A 12,897-nucleotide genomic window follows, 5' to 3' on the forward strand; every position below is an offset into this window, starting at 1 on the left:
GTTGAAGGCTTGGTCCCCAGCCTGTGGCGCTATTAGCAGGCCACAGAACCTTTAGGAGGTGGAGCCTAGGAGAAGGAAATTAGGTCATTGAGCACAGACCTTTACCAGGAAATGGGTTACTCTCTCTCTCTCTCTCTCTCTCTCTCTCTCTCTCTCTCTCTCTCTCTCTCTCCCCCCCACCCCTCCTCTCTCTCCCCCTCCCCCTCCCCCTCCCCCTCTCTCAGATCTGTTTCTCTTGCTATTTGTCTCTCTCATTTCTGTTTCCCTGTCTCTTGCTATTTCTGTCTCTGTCTCTGTCTCTGTCTCTCTCTCTCTCTCTCTCTGTCTGTCTCTCTTTCTCGGTCTCTCTGTCTCTGTCTCTCTGCTTTTCAGCCACCATGAAGTGAACAGGTCTCCCTTACCATATACTCCTTCCATGAGGTATTGTGCAACCACAGGAAACAGGGTTAAATAACCATGGATTGAAACCTAAAACTGTAAATCAAATGAGTCTTTTCCTTTTTATTTTGTGTGCTGGTCCTAGGGCTTAAATTCTGGGCCCGGGTGCTGTCTTTGAGTGCTCAAGGCCAGTACTCTTAACACTTGAGCCACAGCTCCACTTCCACCTTTTGTAGTGGTTAATTGGAAATAAGAGTCTCCCTGAATTTCCTGCCTGGGCTGGCTTTGATCCTCAGATCTCAGCCTCCTGAGTAACTAGGATTACAGGCATCAGCCACTGGCACCTGTCAGCCTTTCCTCTTTTTAACTTGATTTGTCTTAGGTAGTTTGTCATAGGAACAGAATGCTGACTAACAGACTTTTGCAGACTAATGACATTCATTCATGAGGAAAGAGTCCCCATGATTAATATGCCTCTTAAAGGTCCTGCCTTTTATAATACTTCCACATTGGAGATTGAGTTTCCAACATACAAACTTTGGGAGACATTCGAACCACAAAGGCCATTTTTCTAGGTCTATATTACCTTCATATGTATTTAAGAAAAAGAGTATCAAATGTATATTATTTATTAGTCTGTACCTCAGCTCATGTTAATAACTATATTATCCATGTATGTGGCTACATGTGTTCTGCTACATAGTGATAACTTTTTAGCCAATGTATTATTGTTAGATATTAATACTCTTTTTAGTTTTTCATTATTTACCTACAGCACATGTGAATATTCTTGGTTTATTTTCCTTCCTTCCCTTTTTTCTTTTTCTTTCTTTCTTTTTTTTTTTTTGTACCAGTCCTAGGGTTTGCTATCCCTGAGCTTTTATCACTGGAGGCTAGCACTCTACCACTTGAGCCACAGCTCCACTTCTAGCTTTCAGGTGATTAATTGGAGGTCAGCGTCTCATGGACTTTGCTGCCCATGGTGGCTTCATACCTCGATCCTCAGATCTCAAGGCTTGAGTTGCTAGGATTACAGGTGAGAACCACTGGCACGAGGCTTGGATTACTTTTCTAATTAGTCCCTTAGTCAAATTTCAAGGGGCAGTGCTAGAATTTTAAGATATGAAGAAGTTGTTAAATTGCCCCAGATGTCAGTGGTTTATATCTTTAATCATAGCCACTCAGGAGACTGAGACCTGGAGGATCACAGGCAGAAAAGTTGGCAATAAATAAACAAACAAATATTTTTAAAACACAATAAAAGAAAGACCTTGGAGTTCTCATAATTGAAATAAGAGTCTGTGACAGCCTGCGAAGCTGCTGCAGAGCTGAGGACTGAGCACAAACAGGAGCTTACAGGGCGACCTCCCCCCTCCCCATACTCTCACTCCTGGGGTCCTTCTACCTCCCCAAGGCTAAGCCTAAGCTGACCTTAGTAGGTAATTTTCCCCCTTACTTTGTAGGTTCAGAAATGAAGTCTCTCTCTAGGCATTCACACACAGTGAGACCAAAGGTGGATACTCTAGGAGTGGAGCACACAGAGCAATACCTATGTGCATCTGACCATTTAACATAATGGGTATCAAAAGGAACTCCAGCAAATGGAAACAAGACTTTTTTTTTCTTTGTTGCTGTTTTTGTGTTCTGTTCTTTTTTGTCTTGTTTGTTCATTTATCTGTCTTTGGGAAGGTAAGGGGCAGGGACACAGAAATGGAGGGACAAAAGGTGAGCAAATATAGGAGTGGTACTCACTAGATACAATGTTGAAAATAAGCTATACAACTTGTGGGAGGGGATGAGAAGGAAAAACTGGGAGAGACCAAGGGAAAGGGTGACATTGTCCAAAAAAATGTACTCATCTGACTATGTAGCTGTAACCCCTCTGTACATCACCTTTATAATAACTATTTTAAAAATTAATTTTTAAAAATGGAAAAGGGTGACATTGTCCAAAAAAAATGTACTCATCTGACTACGTAGCTGTAACCCCTCTGTACATTACCTTTATAATAACTATTTTAAAAATTAATTTTTAAAAATGGAGTGCTTGGGCTGGGAAGGTGGCTCAGTGGTAGGGTGCTTGCTTTGCATGCATGAGGCCTTGGGTTTGAGTCCTGAGCACCACATAAGCAGAAAAAGCTGGAAATGGCACTGTAGCTCAAATGGTAGAGCACTAGCCTTGAGCTGAAGAGCTAAGGGACAGCACCCAGGCTGAGAATTCAGGCCCCACAACCGACCTAAGTAAATAAATAAATAAATAAATAAATAAATAAGTCAACAGTGACTTGAGATCTCACTAGCTACTTGGGTAGCACCTGGACTGGAGTGGATCATCCACCCATCCAGGCCTGAGGCCTTTCTGGAACATCAGAGCCTGCAGGTGACAGATCTTTGCCCAATTCAAGGTCCTGGATGACAAGCACCCCAGGGCTGTTCTCAGCACTTGCTGGCCCCAGGGCCTTCCGGCTTACAACTTTCCTCTACTGGTCTCTTGGAAGCATTTTTCACTTAGTTCCTATTATCTGCATTTCTGCAGATTTTAAGATATATACTTTAGGAATTTGTGTAAGCCTTGCTGTGGTGTTCTCTCAATCATCAGATCTAGGCCTCATCTAGGAAGAGTCAAACAGAGAGTGGTGCCTCCCAGGGCTAGCTTGGGCTTCTCATGACATCACTTCTGTCTTCTAAAACAGTGTGCCATCAAGAGAGCAAGGCAGAAGCTTGGGGCTTCTTCCAACCCAGCCTTCAGTCATGAGGATCACCTTGCCCTTGTTCTATTAGTTTCATACAGATAGCAGAACTCACTCACTGTTTATCTTTACTTCTAATTTAACTCAGCAACCTGTATTTTTATTTGCTGAATCCAACAACCTCACATGGAAGTCAGTAAGGGCAGCCAGATTCAAGGGCAGAACTCACGGAGGTGAGGGAATGGCAAGGTCACAATCAGCAGCACACGATGGGGGAGAAATTCTCATAATCCTCCGTGGAAAATACATCCAGTCTATTCACACTGCCAAGGGCATCCTCACAAAGTTAAGCTTAGACCCTTTCATGGCTCTCCATCACGAAAAGGTTGATACTCAAAACTTTGTGTGTGTCCCACATCTGGAATCCCAGCAGTCAGAAGGCTGAAGCAGGAGGATTATGAGTTTGAGGCCAGCGTGGACTACAGAGTGACTCAATCTCCCCCACTCACCCAGAAAAGGCCCACCCCTGCCCATCTATCAAGCACATAATAAAAGACAATACTCAACTTTCATAGGCTGGAGGAACAGGATTGGAAGAAAGGATCTGCATTGATCTTTGTTTCCCTTCCTCTGAACTTTGAGTCCAATGTCCTAAGATAATAGCTCAAATCCTTACTTACTGCCAATAAGCGCTAGGCAATTCCATGACAGCAATTTAGTTATAATGAACACCAATACTCCACAGCACTGTGGTAGACAATGGTTTTGCTAAAGTAAGGCCACCCAAGGTGACAATGTGCTCTAGGCACCTTGGATAATCAAGGAAATGATGTTAGGGACAAATGGCTTTTCATCTGTAGGTCCCAAAGTTCAGCTTGGCAACAGAAACTCTCCCATGTGTGCCTTCTCCTCAGCCAACAAATGGCACATGGAGGGATGGGCAGTGCTCTGTGAAGACAGAGCACGGAACATGTTCTACCCTGCACAACAGACCCTAGAGAACACAGGTGTCCTGGGGCCTGCATGCTGGGGCCAGGATGCTCCGAGAGGTTGGAGTCACCCCAGAGTCAAGGCCTGTGCCGTTTTTTCTCATATACTTTTGCTTTACATTGGTATCAAGATGGCCCAGGAACCTGGGAGGATACTTCCCTGTGGAGAATGTAAGATGGATGGTAAGACATATGTAGAGATGAGAGTCAGGAAATAAGAAGCTTCCCAAGTCATCTCATTAATCATTTCATTGAGAGTTGTGATGTGCTCTGTTTCTTTCCTAACTTTGGACATGTGTAAAGAGGAGGCTGGGACCAAGAGAGGAATAGCAAGAACGTCATAACATGTTAAATGAAAACAGGTAGGACATTAAACTGAGGGTAGAGTTCCGTGGGCAAACTGCCTAGCATGCATGAGGTCCTGGTTGGCTCCCCAGTGTTAGGTTTTTAGAGAGAGGTAGCGAAGTAGGAACCCACCACGCACGTGGTATTCAGGTAAGGGGTAGGTTTATTCATCATTCTGGCTGGCACCAGACCATGTTAGCACTCCACAGGGCTGGGAAAGACCTGGCAAAGAGAGCGTCTGGCCCTGGGCTAGGCCTTATCTAGGGTAGGGGTGGGGAAAGGTGTGACCGCGTCAATTCCAGACGTAATCTCTTCCAGGTGTGCCAGTTGCCTAGATAACGCAGGTACAGGGTAGAGAATTTGCTGTGAGGAGGGTGAAGTCTGCTCGCCATCCAGGAGCAGACCTTACACCTGGAATTACAATTTTTATTTGTTTGTTTGTTTGTTTATGTTTTTGCCAGTCCTGGGGCTTGAACTCAGGGCCTGGTGTTAGTATTATGCTCACCTTTGGTCCTCAGTTCCACCCAGACTAGGGACCCCCTCCCATTCCTGGAGTACCTGTCATACAGCTGGCCCCCTCTACCTGCTCCCCTCTACCTCACTTCCTATCCCCCAGACCCTCCTGCTACCTGGATGGGGACAGAGGCCATGTGCTCCCTCTTGGGGGAAATATGGCTCCTCTAATAAACCTTATAATAATCTTTCTCCTGTGCCTGCCTGCCTCTGCGTGGTCCCCTGGGATGGATGTGTGGGATCCTCCTCTTTCCCTGGGCTCTGTCCCTGAGCTTCTTTTGTTCAAGGCTAGTACTCTACCAGTAGAGCCACAGTGCCACTTCTGCCTTTTTCCATTTATGTGGCACTGAGGAATTGAACCCAGGACTTCGTGCATGCTAGACAAGCACTCTACTACTAAGCAACATTCCCAGCCCTATTTTTAAACTGTAAATATTCTGGCAGTATCTCTAGAAGATGGGATTGTTATTTCTTCCTATTGTTTTATCAGTCATGGAGCCTGAACTCGGGGCCTGGGTGCTGTCCCTATGCTCTTTCACTCAAGGCTAATGCTCTACCACTTTGAGCCACAGCTCCACTTCGCAGAATTACAATAATAAAAATGATAATAAATAAAATATGGCTGCAAATTTGTAATGTATGTGTCTACAAACATACATACATACACAGTGTTTGTAAGTGTGTATGTTATTTGTTTTTTGCCAGTCCTGGGGCTTGAACTCAGGGCCTGGACACTGTCCCTGAGCTTTTGCTCAAGGCTAGCACTCTACCATTTGAGCCACAGTGCCACTTCTGGCTTTTCAGTTTATGTGGTACTGAGGAATCGAAGCCAGGGAGGGCTTCATGCATGGGAGGCAAGCACTCTACCACTGAGCCACTTTCCCATCCCTATATGGTCATATATACTTGTACATTCTATGATGGTTAATTCTATGTGTCTGTGTCTACTTGACTAAGCTAGTGGCTGCCCAGATCGCTGGTTAAAATAAACATTATTGTTAGATGTGTGTCTATGTGGGTATTTCCAGAAGACAGCATCTGAATCACTAGACTGTGTACAGCAAGATACCCCTCACTATGTGAATGAGCACCACAATAATCCACTGAGGGCCCAAGCAGAACACAAAAGAGGAAGAACAAATGAACTCTCTACTAACTCTAAGACCTCCATTTTCTCCTGCCCGTGGCTACCAGTGTCTCAGCTTCCTGGCCTGCAGATTCAAACTGAGATTTAATACAATCAGCTCCAACCCCCCAGGCCTCACACCTCTCACGCACACGGTCCACCCTCACTCTTCCAGCATTGGGATTAGAGCTGAAATTGCACCCAGGGCTGACCCGTTCTCAGACCTTCCAGTTTGAACTAGAAACCACTCACTCTCCTGGGGCTCTGACACTGGAAAAACCAAACTGTTTTCCCTACTCTCATATACTCACACCACTCACTATAATCCTTCCCTGCTGATCGCCAAAACCTGTGGGGATTTTTCCCCACCAGCAACCAGTTCTCATCAGATAACTAGACACCTACCATTGGACTAAATTCTGGCACTAACTACTGGAGTTAGGTGAAATCCCACTGGTGGAGGACTCCATCCTGTAAGCCTGATCCACTTCAGATGCCAGTTACAAGTTCCAGGTTGTGTTGGTAATTCTGACCAACTGGCTATAAACCAGGTGTTGCTATGAAGCCCTTCAGCTCAATTAATTTGCTAGAGCAGCTAACCCAACAGGGAAAGCGCTGACAATGACCTATTCAAAATCATATTACAGAGAATCCAGGTAGGCAAGTAGGATGAGGAATTTCCATGCCCTGTCCAGCATGCCGCTTGCCCATCAAACACCTGCAAGCCCCAAAACTTCAGGAATTTTAATGGAGGCTTCATTACACTGGCGTGATCAGCTATTAAGTCCGCCTTTTGTCTCTCTTCCCTTCCTGGAGGATGGTAGGGGAGACTGAGCTCAAGACACAATCTTTCTGGGGACCAGACCCATCCAGATTCTGTCAAGTTACCCCAACAGAACAAAAAGATGCTCTTATCACCAGGGAAATTGTAAGAGATGAGGGGCCTTGTGCCAGGACTAGGAATCAGCACCAAATATCTCTTAACACTCAGCACATCACAGCCTCCAGCTTGCAGATAGCTAATCTCAGGATTTTGCAGCCTCCATAATCATGTGAACCAATCTTTCATAATAAATTTCTTTACACACACACACACACACACACACACACACACACACACACACACACACACACATCTCCTATTGGTTTGGTTTCTCTGGAGAATAGTAACCCATACACCTGATTCACAAACATGCAAGTGTTTGTTTTTTTCTTTTATGTATCCTATATTCTTTGTAATGAACACACACTGGCGTATATAACAACAAACACATAAACATTACTGAAAAGAAAGATCAGACTATAACAACTGTCATTAAAGAGAATACAAACTAAAGAGCTATGGGTCATAGTTGGTTACTTACCTTTGCTGTTCTTCCTTGTGAACAAGTTTCATCAGTGTTCCCAACTGAAGAAGATTAAGAATAATTGATCCAAAGTTCATCATTGTCAATAACTGGTCTAAAGCTGGGAGTACTGGTACACACCTGTAATCCCAGCACTGAAAAGGCCAAAGGAGGAGAACAGTGATTTCTAGGCCAGCTGAGCTACATAGCAAGACCCTATCTCAAAAAACAAACAACAAAAAGAAACTGGTCCAAGGTAGTCACTTGACTCACTTTTGCTGAAAAAATACAAGTGTAAGTTTATTTGTGGCTATTAGGTAAGACTTTTCTCTTTGATTATAAAAGAGAGGAAGGAAGGGAGAAATGGAAGGAGAGACAGAGAGGAGCAACAGAGAGTCAGTCAGTCAAAAGAGAAAACATCCCATTATGGCCTTCTTCCTGTGACTTCATAGCACAAAACTTGGTGTTATGGAGGCCAGCTTGTGACCACTAGGAGAAACTGCCAATGTGCTAAGATTGAGAAGTCTCTGTGCTTCTGAAATGTGATGATTGGGTTTTTATCCTGTTGTGTGAGGTGTGTCTCCTTCCAACTTCGTTGTGACCATAGCACATTTCCTACTTAACATGAATGGAGAGAAAGAAACAGAAAAAAGAAAGGTGGGAAGATTCTAGGTCCTCAGTGACATTACTGAACCATCTGATTAACCTGGAAAACTGCGTCCTGCTAGACCCTGGAGCAGGAGAAGGGCACAATTTCCCTCAGCATGGTGAGAGTATCCCAATAACCTGTACCAGCTCCAGTCCCATTGTCGAGAAGAAAGGATGAAAATTCTATAAGGTAGAAACCAAGAGGGTCTTCCACAAACACCTTTTGTATCCATCTTGTATGTATATTTGCAATTACAGTCTTCAAAGTCCTCAAAATGGACTTGTTATGTCAAAAACATGTAATTTCAAATATATATATATATCCTCAGATCTCAGTCTCCTGAGTAGCTAGGATTACAGGCACAAGCCACCTGGCTTGTAATTTCAAATATTAATAGACATCAATAAATGAATAAATAAGCAAGATGTGGGAAATATCCAAAATAAATATTATTCAGCCTTAAAGAAACAAGAGAAATTCAGACACAAGCTATAACATGAACAGTTCTTTTTTTTTGGGGGGGGTCCGGTTGTGGGGCCTGAACTCTGGGCCTGGGCGCTGTCCCTCAGCTCTTCAGCTCAAGGCTAGTGCTCTACCACTTGAGCCACAGCGCCACTTCCGGCTTTTTTCTTTTTGCTTATGTGGTGCTGAGGAATCAAACCCAGGGCCTCAGGCGTGCAAGGCAAGCGCTCTACCACTGAGCCACCTTCCCAGCCCCATGAACAGATCTTAAAGACATTAGGCTAAGTGAAATAAGCCAGCATGAAAGGCCCAGTGCTACGTGATTCCACTCGCATGTGGTACCTGGAATTATCTAGTTCATAAGGTGGTAACATGGTGATTGACAGTGGCTAGAAGGGGGAGGGAAGGGGTTAGGGTGGGAGTCTCAGCTTGTAAAGATGAACTAGGTAGACAGTGAAGTAACTGCAGCACAATGTAAGTGTGCTTCATACCATTCAACTAGATGATTTAAAGTGGTTAAAAACCAGGCTCCAGTGGCTCACACTTAGAATCTTAACTACTCAGGTGATTCATCTGAGGATCGCTAGAAGGCAGACTGGGCAGAAAAGCCTGAAAAGACTCTTAACTCTATGTAACCACCAAAAGGCTGGAGGAAGAACTGTAGCTCAAATGATAAGAGTACCAGCCTGGGGAGAAAACGCTCAGGGACAGCACCCAGGCCCTAGTACTGGTACACACACACACACACACACACACACACACACACACACACACACACACACACACACACACACACACACACACACACACACACACACACGGTTAAAATGGTGTTACATTATGGATACCTGAGCACAATAAAAAATTGTTTAGGGGGAGGGGAGATGAAGGAGAGAGGTGGACTGGGCGACTTTGAGGGGACCCATTACATGTGCCTATGGAAATGCCACACTGAAACCCCTTCTTGGGCAACTAATATATGTTAAAGTCCTTATTAATATGTGGCTGTGCAGTGCCAATTTGTCCCCCAAAAGGCTTTGGCATTTCCTCTCACCCCTGAGGACAGGGCTTAGCTTCCCTATACTGTTCTGAGCCCAGTGTTACCTCAATGGCCCTTGTGGTGGCACACTGGTGGGAATGAGACCAGATACAAGATCAGTAGGAGAATCCTGAGGAAGGAGGTCAGCAGGCTGCCCTCCATGGCTCTCTTTATTTTCACTATGTGGGGTTTCTTTCCCTTCGTAACCTTCACCCATTATGCTGTCCCCCAACCCCACCCCGTCTCTGTTGTCCTGTTTACTTCTCTGACTTCAGTGAAGACAATATCCAGTCCCTTCCTTTCTTTGCGTAAGAAAAAAAAAATCTAAAATTACAAATTCAGCAAACAAGATTTCTGCATGCCCGTTCACAGCCACATGACTGGGAGCGTTACAGAGCAACCTGCCTGAAAGTCACAAGATCGTCTAAGGGACATTTCTGCATTTGGCCTACTTTCTACAACTGATTGGGCTGAGTTCTGGAAAGCTCTATTTCATGTGTAGAAAAAGATGGCCACGTTTTCCAAATGACTTTTTCCTCATGGAGACAGAAATGCCTTTTGCCTGGTAGAGAAGTTGGACCCAAGGTTACAGTGAGTGCTATGTATTCATAGTAACCCATCTTGTTTCTAACTCACCCATCTTCTCCCAGATCTCCTCTTCACTGCTTGTCTTCCAGGCTAGTTTCCTCCAGACTGGCATTACCTCAGCTTGCTTTCTCATAGTAAGCTAGATTCAAATCTTTTTTTTCTTTTTTCTTTGTGTGCCAGTTCTGGGGCTTAAACTCAAGGCCTAGGTACTGTCCCTGAGCTTTTTTTTGTTTTTTTTTTTGTTTTTTTTTTTTTGTCAGTCGTGGGGCTTGAACTCTAGGCCTGGGCGCTGTCCCTCAGCTCTTCAGCTCAAAGCGAGCGCTCTACCACTTGAGCTACAGCGCCACTTCCGGTTTTCTGGTGGTTTTATTGGAGATAGGAGTCTCAAGGTCTCTCCTGTCCGGGCTGGCTTTGAACCGCGATCCTCAGATCTCAGCCTCCTGAGTAGCTAGGATTACAGGCGTGAGCCACCAGCGCCCGGCTGTCCCTGAGCTTTTTTTTGCTCAAGCTACCACTCTACAACTTGAGCGAGAACTCTCACTGACTTTCCTGCCTGGACTAGCTTCAAACTACAATCCTCAGATCTCAGCCTCCTGAGTAGTGATTGCAGGCTGTGAGTCACCAGCATCAGGCCGTGTGTGTGTGTGTGTGTGTGTGTGTGTGTGTGTGTGTGTGTGTGTGTGTGTGTGTGTGTGTGTGTGTGTGTGTGTGTGTGTGTGTGTGTGTGTGTGTGTGTGTGTGTGTGTGTGTGTGTGTGTGTGTGTGTGTGTGTGTGTGTGTGTGTGTGTGTGTGTACTGGGGCTTGAACTCAGGATCTTGTATTCTTGCTTGGCCTTTTCAATCTCAAGGCTGACCCTACCACTTGAGCCACAGTTCTAGTTTTTGCTGGCTAATTGAAGTCTCACAAACTTTTCTGTCTGGGCTGACTTCAAACCACAATCCTCAGATCTCAGCTTCCTGAGTAGCTAGGACTGCAAGTGTGAGCCACTAGTTTTTCACTGGATTCATCCTTGACAAGGGCTTCCTGCATGTTTATAGGGGAGTTATGTTCAACAGAAGTTATAGGAAATCACTGTTTTGGACTAAGTACCTATCTTAGACAGCCATGAAACTGACCAAAAATCAAGATAGTGTCACTCATTCTGAAGTTCCAAAGTACCACACCTAATCTTTTGAGAAAACAGAAGAGAGAAATACTAGTCAAATTTCCCAGGGAGGCCCATTTCAGTGAGCATAATAATGAAGTTTCTTTTGCTTTAATCTTTACACAAGAGCAGTCTGGTGTTAACTAGTCATGTTTTAGCTGTTCTGTGGCCTGTCCTGATGGTACAGGGGACAGTTCTGGAATGACTCACCTACCTAGTGTGTCAGCCTTTGATTACCTTATTAGAACACTTTATTTTATGAAAGGGAACACTGCCTGTTTCTAGAATCACAAATTAAGCCAATTAAGATCTTAAAGCTAAACCAGGCATTGGTGGCTCACACCTGTCATTCTAGCTACTCAGGAGGGGATCACAGTTCAAATCCAGCCCAGGAAGGAAAGTCTGTGACACTCTTATGTCCAATTAACCACCAGAAAACCAGAAGTGGTAGAGCACTAACCTTGAGTAAAAGAGCTCAGACACAGTGCCTAGGGCCTGAGATCAAGCCCTATAACTGAAAAAAGAAAAAAAAAAAGATCTTAAAACACTAAACTTACTATCATTTTATCCTTGAGTAGTTATGCTGTTAACTTTTTGAAAATGAACAGAAGAAATTTATGAAGCATAAAACCAGGTTGACTCACAGGCAGTGACTTCTGACTCCATCACCATAAATAGGTGGGGCCTGCTTCCCAGCTGTGCAGCTGTGCCCGCCCTCCCAGCTCTTCACCATCCACACAATGACATCTGCCCAGCTTCCAACCAAGCCTCCAAAGTTAGACCACAAATGCCTCAAGATCTGCTGCCAGCCCTCTGAGTGCTGGTGGCTCCTACCTGTAATCCTAGCTACTCAGGAGGCTAAGACCTGAAGATAGAGGTTCAAAACCAACCCAGGCAGAAAAATCTGTGAGACTCTTATCTCCAACTAAACCAGCAAAAAGTCAGAAGTGTGGATGTGGCTCAAGTGGTAGAGCACCAGCCTGAGGCAGATAAAGCCAAGTAAGGCACATAGCCACCTGGCCCTGAGTTGAAGCCCTAGCACATGCTGCCATCCATTGACCTTGTTTTGAGCTTTGGGGCTTGACTGTACGCAACAGAGGGAAGACAGGAGGAGGACACAGAATAAGTGGGAAACGGAACAACATACAACATCAGCTGTACTGGACATAGAAGAAAAAGAACTAAGCAACCCAAAGACAGCGATGGGAAGGGAGGAATGAGAGGGGAAGAGGGAACAGCTGACACTAAGCAAAAGGAAAGAAAAGTAATCATCACCTGATATGGAAGAAATAATTTGCATTGTCAAAGCTCATAGAATTCACAAACTTTATAGACCATGATAATGACGATGTGCCTGTGAAGGTTAAAATGTGTTTGTGACTTTAAGTCTCACTGTTCCACAATACTGTGAAATATGTGAAATGTATGTAATCACCTAATCTCAATTTTTAAAAAAGTGAGAGAAGGGATGGGTTAGGAGTGACGGGTGACAATGTTGTCAGACACCTTGTATTCATATATATTGTTTTGTAGAATGGGAACTTGATTGTACAGCTACTTAAAGATAATAATAAAAAATTTAATTAAAAAAGAAAAGGAAAGGAAAGAGGAGCTGCCTCTCATTGGC

The 12,897-nt window shown here is 44.4% G+C and overlaps 1 protein-coding gene and 1 non-coding gene across 4 annotated transcripts in view; one reads left to right on the forward strand and one right to left on the reverse strand.

Moving 5' to 3' along the window:
* Window positions 1-12,897, reverse strand: part of LOC138835940 (N-acetyllactosaminide beta-1,3-N-acetylglucosaminyltransferase 2) — a 179,742-nt gene that overhangs the window by 106,073 nt on the left and 60,772 nt on the right. The window lies entirely within an intron of this gene.
* LOC138835958 (small nucleolar RNA U13) lies at window positions 7,909-8,012 on the forward strand. Its single transcript, XR_011374818.1, has one exon. It is a non-coding gene; the product is annotated as a small nucleolar RNA U13 (small nucleolar RNA).

Source organism: Dipodomys merriami, unplaced genomic scaffold, assembly GCF_024711535.1.
Source record: "Dipodomys merriami isolate MVZ:Mamm:240054 unplaced genomic scaffold, mDipMer1.0.p SCAF_242, whole genome shotgun sequence".
Classification (NCBI taxonomy): domain Eukaryota; kingdom Metazoa; phylum Chordata; class Mammalia; order Rodentia; family Heteromyidae; genus Dipodomys; species Dipodomys merriami.